The sequence below is a fragment of the Arachis stenosperma genome, chromosome 6 (assembly GCF_014773155.1).
Source record: "Arachis stenosperma cultivar V10309 chromosome 6, arast.V10309.gnm1.PFL2, whole genome shotgun sequence".
NCBI lineage: Eukaryota > Viridiplantae > Streptophyta > Magnoliopsida > Fabales > Fabaceae > Arachis > Arachis stenosperma.
In genome coordinates this window covers 136,312,045-136,320,389 of record NC_080382.1, presented here as the reverse complement: position 1 = coordinate 136,320,389, position 8,345 = coordinate 136,312,045, and the positions used below count along the sequence as shown (strand labels likewise).

The 8,345-nt window shown below is 36.6% G+C and overlaps 2 pseudogenes; one reads left to right on the top strand and one right to left on the bottom strand.

Annotated features, from left to right (window-relative positions):
- On the top strand, positions 1–4,664 carry LOC130934738 (vacuolar-sorting protein BRO1-like; annotated as a pseudogene).
- Positions 4,665–5,234: 570 nt separating this feature from the next.
- On the bottom strand, positions 5,235–8,345 carry LOC130934737 (profilin-1-like; annotated as a pseudogene).

Sequence of the window (8,345 nt, the reverse complement as noted above, 5' to 3'; positions counted from 1 at the left end):
ATGCAGGGCAGAGAGATTCAGCTTCTCTCTGTGGCAGTGACGAGAGCTGGGGGGGCAGAAGCGTTCGAAGGGAAGAGGAGAGGCGAGAAGAGAAGAGGGAAGGTAAGAATGGTGGTCAGCTTGCCGGACGGTGGGTCGCCGGACGGTGGGTCGCCGGACGGTGGGTTGCCGAAAGAGAGGAGCGGTGAGAGGGGGGTGAGAAGAGGGAAGAAAAATAGGTAGAGAGGGAGGTGACTAATTTAGGGTTCAGCAGCTTCGTTTAGTTTACTTTAGCCTTTCCTTCTTTTTTCTTCTTTTCTTTTTTTTTTTAAAGAGAAGCGCAGTTTAGGAGTATTACTTTCAAACCAAAAATCCGCTAAAAAATCGGACGGTTCTGTCAGTTTATTGGTTAACCGTCGTTCGACCGGTTTTTATTGGTTTTTTGTCAAGCGGTTTCTAATTTTATTCGAACCGGTTAGATAACCGAATTTCGGTTATTTTGGTTGAACCGATCGGTCCGGTTCAGTTTTTAGAACCATGGTTACGTTTCTCTAACCAACGACACCATTTTGAGCAAATTTTAGAAAATTGGTCGGGTCTTGATTCGGTTCGACTGATCGATTCTCGACCGATTCGAGGTCCAACGACGGTTTCTGAATCTTTCGGTTTTGATATATGACCGATTCGTTTTTTATACCGGTTCACAGTTCGAACTGGTTTTCAAAATCTTGGTCCGAACCGCTTTTTCCCTCGGTTCACGATTTGACCGGTTCGACTAGTCGATTCGAACTGTTTTTAGAACTGTGTTTTTTCCTTATTCCAAAAATCTGGCCAGGTGACGGTTCGGTTCGACCGACCAGTTCTTGGCCGGTTCGACGGTTCAATTGCGGTTTTTGAAATTGGGGTTTTAACATTTGTCCGAGTTGTTTTTTGTAGCGGTTCAAGGTTCAACCAGTTCAACCGGCCGGTCCGAACCGATTTTCAGAAGATAGATTATAACCATTCTCTCCTGTTGTTTTTATTTTAAAATGCTTAATATATTTTAGTATCAAATTTTCAATTCAACTTACAATACAGAAGTGGTTCAATGAATCTAAATGATAGAGTGAAAATTAAGCTTCATCTAAATTCAACTAAAATCGAACGAAAGACAGAAACATTAATTTTCAACAAGAGTCCATAAAAAATATAGTGCATAATAATTTTTTAAGTAAAAGAGATGAAACTAACAAGTCTTAGTAGTTAATATAAACTAAACATGACTACATGACAATTACAATTATTTAATTTTTGTTTGACTCATTTTGTTTATACTTATTGTAATTCCTAGTAGCAGATTCAATGACATTACGCAGCATCAAGTTGTGGGGCCTTAGAATCAAATCCAACGCAAGTCGCATCCTTGTACCATACTCGATCTCTTTTGCTCTTTATCTGTAGCAATCGGTAGGGAGTCTAGCAGAATTGTTTGATGATTGCACAAATAAAAAACAAGCAGATACCAATGTGTGTTGTTTTCGTTGACAGGTAAAAAAATCTAGCACCAACTTTCACGTATTAGAATAGTACTAGATACAATTTTTTTTTTTAAAATAAAAGGTATAGATCAGTTCATAAAGATAAATGCCAAAGTGTATAGGTAGTTGGTGATATGTTATGCTTTCTTATTCAATGACTACTTATTATGTTGATACCTCAACTTGGAAACAACACTAGATCCCATTTATGGCTTGCTCAGCAAGAAGAATCTGTTGCTAAGAGAGCTCTTTTACAATAGATGAACGCAACGCTGCCTAAGATTAAACCGAAAAGGTCATCTTGCAAGGTTCAGGTTCATGTTCAGTTAGCATAATACCATAGAATGATCAACATTTTCTATCTCAACATTCTTTTGAAATTGATAATCCTTTATCTCCTGACATTTTTAAATTAGAATCTGAAGTGTTAAGTGATCCTGTTAACCCTCAAAGTCAAAATTTAATATTTAGATATTTCTTTTTACTATTTAACTTTTGAGTTTGTATTTTGATAAGATCATATGAATTTGGTTGATGATTTTTTGTGTAGTGTTTTAAATTTGAAAGATATTTTAAGATGTTTATTTATAATTTATTTATTATTTTATTCTATAGCGATTTTTTCGGTTGAATCATCGGTTGGACCGGTTAGATCAATAAACCAATAAACCAGTAACTAGAGCAATTTGATGATCGGTCCGGTTTTTAGAACCTTATTTACAAGTATAAAATAACAATTGTTAGACCAGCCCTATGCCAGTAATTAACAGTTGTTAGACCAGCCCGGCTTTTGGAGTGTTACCGGTTCAAAACGAAAGGCCTCCAAACGCCGTCGTTTTTATTTCTTCATTAAAAAAAAAAACAGATTCAGAAATCAAAAACCCCTCTTCGATAGATACCCTGTGGCCCTTTCTCCCTCTGAAAACTTGGAAAGAAGTATAGAACTCAAAAACCCAACCCTAAACCCTGAGTGTTCGGTTAGAGAAAATTCGGCATTCATGTCAATCCTTGATGCCCGCCCGGTAAATTGTTGTACTATTTGTTATGATTCATTTGGCTCTTGGTGTGGCTAGGACATGTTGCTCAGTCATTGAACTTCCTATGCACTTTACCAGATTGAATCCGCACTTCCAATCTTGGCAAGGCCGATTATGTCTTTAGATCAAAATGAAGATGCTATTGTGGGATCTCTCAAGCAGAGCCTGGTTAGTTGCTGTTTTTGGTCCTGTTATGGTTATTTTATGATTGCGTATTATGATTTTCAAAGAATAAGATTCACTACCAGTTCTTGAATCAATAATTTATATGACTGTTATTTTTCTCTTAGAATTTTCTGGTATATGTGACAAATTTTTTGCTATATTGGCAATTTCAGTAATATTTTTGTTTTACAGTCCTTCAGTTCATCCTATCTGTGTCATATTGTGGGACAATGGAGTATTGATTAGAGTTAGCAGTAGGAAAAGGGATTTCAGTTTACAAAAGGAATATTAGTAATACATGTTCTAATTGTTTCATAGGGTTATAATTTTAAAAAATGACTACAACATTGGCATTAGATGTGTTTATAATTCTTATCAAATTTTGTGCTCGCTATTTCAGAGGCAAGTAGAAACTCTTGGAGCCCAAAGGGCTGGTCTTGAAGACATGCTTAAAGAGATGAAAAGAAAGGTACACCTGATTAGGATGCTTCTTGTGGAATTTTTTCCATCCTATGTAATCCGTGATTCATGAATCTATAACATGTACTATTTATCTTTGCTTGTATTTCTAAAAATATCTTCAGGATGATATATTACCAAAGTTGATGACATCCACTGGCTCTCATGAGGATCTCTTTAAGAAGGAAATAGCAAAATATGACCATATTTGTGAAGAAATAGCTCAAATATTGAGGCACAGGAGCAACTGTTGATGCAGATCCAGGTATTGCATTATGTGCGCTCGCTTAAAAAGAATTGATGCATATTAGAACTTTCTAAGAGAAATATTTCCCAAACTGTCTTGGTGGTTTTTTTTTTAATACAAAATTTTCTGGGGTTCCTTTTTTACTTACTACATTGATTATTGTGAGCAAGCAACAATCTTCAATCATGTGATTCTAACAATCGTTTGCTTCTATTTACAGGCTCAGAATGATGAATTCTCGGCTCTCTTCAATCTTGAAGACTATAAAGGTATATCTATTTGGTTGTTCTCCTCAATATTGAATCTGATTTTAATGTACACAAAACTGAATATTAACCAGCAACAGAAAATTGTTTAAACTGATGCATTAATTAATGGACCTTCTTTTCTATTTCAGTGGTAATAGTTGAAATGGCTCTTATTATTTCATACAGAATGCTACCCTTTCTTTTTTTTTTTGGTGTAGTCACCCTACTTGTCTGATGGTTGATCTTTTCATGGTTTCCTTATAATATCTCAGCTTCACGTGAAAAATGCTATAAGCAGATTGAAGCTGCCATAGCCAAGTTTCGAGAGATAAAAGACAACATTAACGAAGGGTTAAAATTCTATGTTACTCTGCAGGTTAGAACTTATCAACTATGTGTTGATTGAATTCTATTATGCAAGAAATTATCTGAGTATGATTAAATATATGGTTGAAAACAAGTACTTGCTATTTATGCAAATTTCTGTTCGATAGGATGCGATCACAAATGTAAAGCAGTAGAGCAATGACTTCGTAATGACAAGGAACATCCAGTGCAGAGAAATGATTGAAGATGTTCAAAGACAAGTGGCTGGTCTGAGTTTCCAAGATAAAAACTCAGGTGCTTTTAGTAGTAGCTACCCACCAGTTGGAAGCCAAAACCAAAGACCCGGTACACAACAAACAGATCCTCGTCCCCAAACACCTTATTATCAACCACCTGAGCAGCCTCCGGTTTCTTCCTACGGACATCCCCCTCCCTCATATGGTTCAGTAGCGCATCAGCCTCCACCTCCATACCACATTCCACCAACATCTGCCGCTCCATACCAACCCCATCAGGTTCATCAGCAGGCACCAGCAGAGTATGGCCAACCTGCATATCCTGGATGGCGTGGTCCATACTATAATGCGCCGGCTCAGCAACCTGGTTCTGTTCCCAGGCCTCCATATACCGTTCCATCTCCATACCCTCCACCTCATCAAGGTGGATACTATAAGCAGCAATAGTGTTATCCAACCGTCTTCTATAATAAGAGAGATTATTCTTTCCGTCAGCTATCTCCTCAACAAATTGGATTTAGATATAACTGTTATCTTGAAGCTTTAGACCAGCGTGGAGAATTGGTATGTACTTTTTGGGTCGTTTCTGGATTTGTATTTTGTTAGTTTGCATTGTCATTGGTTTGTGAATAGTTTATACAAAAAATGTCGTAAGTACAGTTGGTTTATTTCCAATTTTCTACTTTATGCAGAGTGGGGTTCCCCCATTTATACATGCCAACTCGTCAGAAAACATATACTTGTATCACTACATATTCAAAGATTTCTTACCCTCTTTTATGGTGATGAGTAGTATCATGTTCGGGATTGTTTGTCTCTAAAAGAATGTACTATGTGGATTGTCCCTTGTGAACTTTTATGTTGTATATTTCCGTAAACTCAACAAAGGAAATTGTTGGATCGTAAGACGCACAAGAAATACAAGGGAATTAAAAAAGAAATTATGTTGTTAAGGCCTAAGGGGAACATCTTATTTGAACCCTGTTTAATAAAAAATTCATCTGGTTCTTGAGGTTAAAGAAAACTTGTGCGCGTCAAGCCATGAATATTTTGGTACTTGTGGATAGTCAAATATTTGTTTCTATCCTATTTGTTTCTGAGTGCCAAATTCTTGGCGAAAACGGAGATGAAATTTATGCATGTGTCAAATTTTAAATGGAGACACAATGCAGACATAAGACTTTAATCAAAAGTCCATAGCCAATGGATTGAGATTCTTTGTCCCTATTTTCTATCCCTTTCCATTTTCTCCACTCATAATTTGACACCCCAAGAACACAGTTTAGAAATCTCAAAATTGATGAGAACTATTAGGTGTAACATTTCTTCCAAGAGTAAAAGGAAATATACTATGATGCTAACAGAACCGTGAATCAGTGATGATAATAACATTATATTCCTTGGGCATAGATAAAATTGAGAAGAAAAAGGATGGGAGATATAAGGTTTTAGAAAGTTATGCCAATCTATGCCCGTAGCATTAAAACCACTTGTAAAATGTATACAGATACCCGCTAAAAAGCACAACAACAGAGATTATAGTTATCATTCACTTCTCAAGCACCATAACTTCTTCCCTAGACGCAGATCCCATGACTTTGAATAACCATTAATTAATATTATTACACTACAATCGAGCATTCTCTTGGCAAATCGATGCGAAGCCTTGTATAGGAGCCAGTGAAATAAGCAAGCAGATAACATGAAATAACAAAGAAGACTTAAAGACCCGTATCAATGAGATAATCACCCAGCCTTTCAACAATCATGTTGCACTGCCCTGGAGTCATCAGCTCATCGTAGATTCCGATGATCAACGCCTGATTCGTCTTCTTAATGGTAACACCACCAAGACCCTGCATGACAAGGACAAGCTGAGATTTTAACAACCAATGGCCAAAACCAGCATCAAGGTAACAACGGTATGGACATGGTGCAGCAATGAGTTTTACGCTGATGCTGATTCATTGTGAGCTATGGCCTAAAGCAGTCACATACCACAATTTGAATCCATGATTACATCATAAATTTACTCAATCAGATTAGCAGATTCACATTATCATAGATTGTTGTATTTTCTTTGATGAACTTGTGCAATCAAAATTCAAGCTATAATTAGAAACAGTCAGTACCTTCTTCCCTCGAATGACAGCGCCGGCTTCACCTTGTATAACCATATATTTGGTGCCACCAAGGTACAACCCGGTGGGGGCAAGCGATCAAGGCTCAGCAAAGTCGTTCATGATAGCAGTAATTTCCTCAGGCTTGAACTGCACAACACAAAAGACCAATCAAGAACAGATCAACTAAAACTATTTCAGATTGCAAGGATCACTTGACTTGTGCTATGAACCAAACACACTTGAAATCCCCAGCCACATGTTACTTGCACAAGTGATGTGAATATCCGATTTCATATATAACAATAACGAGTGTATGATTGATCTTATGTTGTTACATACTAATAAAAAGGAATGCATCTCATATCAGGTAATCACATAGTCCAAACTCCAAGTCATTCCTAATGACTTTCTCCAAGCTTTAATTTATAGCATAAATTGCACTTAACAAGTGAAACATTAAGAAACTGAAAAATTAATCAATTAGCTCCAGTTGATAAAACTAAACAGCTATGGTTAAAGCGCGAATGTATCAAATTAACACCAAAACCATAGGATATGTCAGTATGTCACATGCAAATCAAATCTGATAAATCGGAGGAAAATTAACGAAAAAAAAGAACAGATGAATCTGGAAAACAAAGCACTAAGAAAGAAGGAGAGTTTTGGAGAGAGAAATTGAGAAGTATTAAAGATAACCTGAGGGAAATTAGAGCTCTGAGCCCAAACACTGCCGTCTTGGCCGACAATTGCGGCGGAGGAGAGGTGGTTGCCTTCAATTTCGCAGAGAAGGTGGTCATCGACGTAGGTTTGCCACGACGGCAACCGGCGAGACGACGGCAAGCGGTGATTCGACGGCGAACTGCTCCAAGCCACGAACTGAGAAGCCAGCGAGAATGGGTACGACGTGCCGAGCTACCTGGTTTCGGACAGGGGAAGAGGAAGAAGCGGAAGCGCTGAGAACCCGGAGACAGCGGCCGGGCTAGGGTTTTGTCGCTTTGGTTTGGGTCTTTAACTGCTTTTCTTTAGAGGGGGCACCAATAATCAAGAGTTAAAGAGAATTGGAGAAGATGAAGAACAATTTTGATTTTTTATTTTTTTAATATGTTTTTGTTTTGTTGTTTTAATTATTTAAAATTATAAAATTAGGATTAATTGTTAATTGAATTTTAAAATTTGATTAATTTAAAAGGATATTTTTGTCTAATCAAATAAAGTAAGTAAGGATGTTTAAGTCTTTTTATAAAATTAAATAAATAAATAATTTTTATTTTTATTTAATTAAAAGGGTATTTTAGTAAAAATGGTGATATACTATATATTTAGAAAAGAAAAAATTAAATGCTGACGTGGAAAATAAATTCCACATGTTTTATTGTTATTTGTCCATATTTTAAACGTATCGATACGTATGAATTTATTATCGTACCGTAGCAATCACCAATAATAATGGTTAAGATATCATACAATTATGAATATGACCCCCTTTTTAGGTAATGTTATTGGAACAAATATTTGCTTTTGCTAAATAGACAAAAATGTCATCCATTACACATCTTTTTTATAATTCTATAATATTCTCTTTACAAAGTAAAAAAAAAAAGTGAGTTTTACCTGAAAATGAAATTTTTTGGTATATATACAGATGAGTGAACGTTACAAAAAGAGCAGTATACCACGCAGATAACGTATTGATTCAGCATGCAACATACGTGATTGACACGTGGCGAGATCACACGCAACACGCACCCTGCGTGTTAGACACGTGGCAGATGCTGATTAGACGATTTTGCAACACGAAACTTGCGAGGTGAGTTCTCTGCTTTTAAAAATGGGAGCTCGTTACTATTTTACTGCATTACGAGAGACGTGTTTTTTCCTGTTGTTGGTACCATGGAGGACACTGCAAAGATAGTGATTTACCACAACGGTGAAGTTATACGTAATATATATGAGGGCGTGAGTTTTGCTTGTGAGAGTACATTTTCGTTTTGTAGTTCCGTACACCAT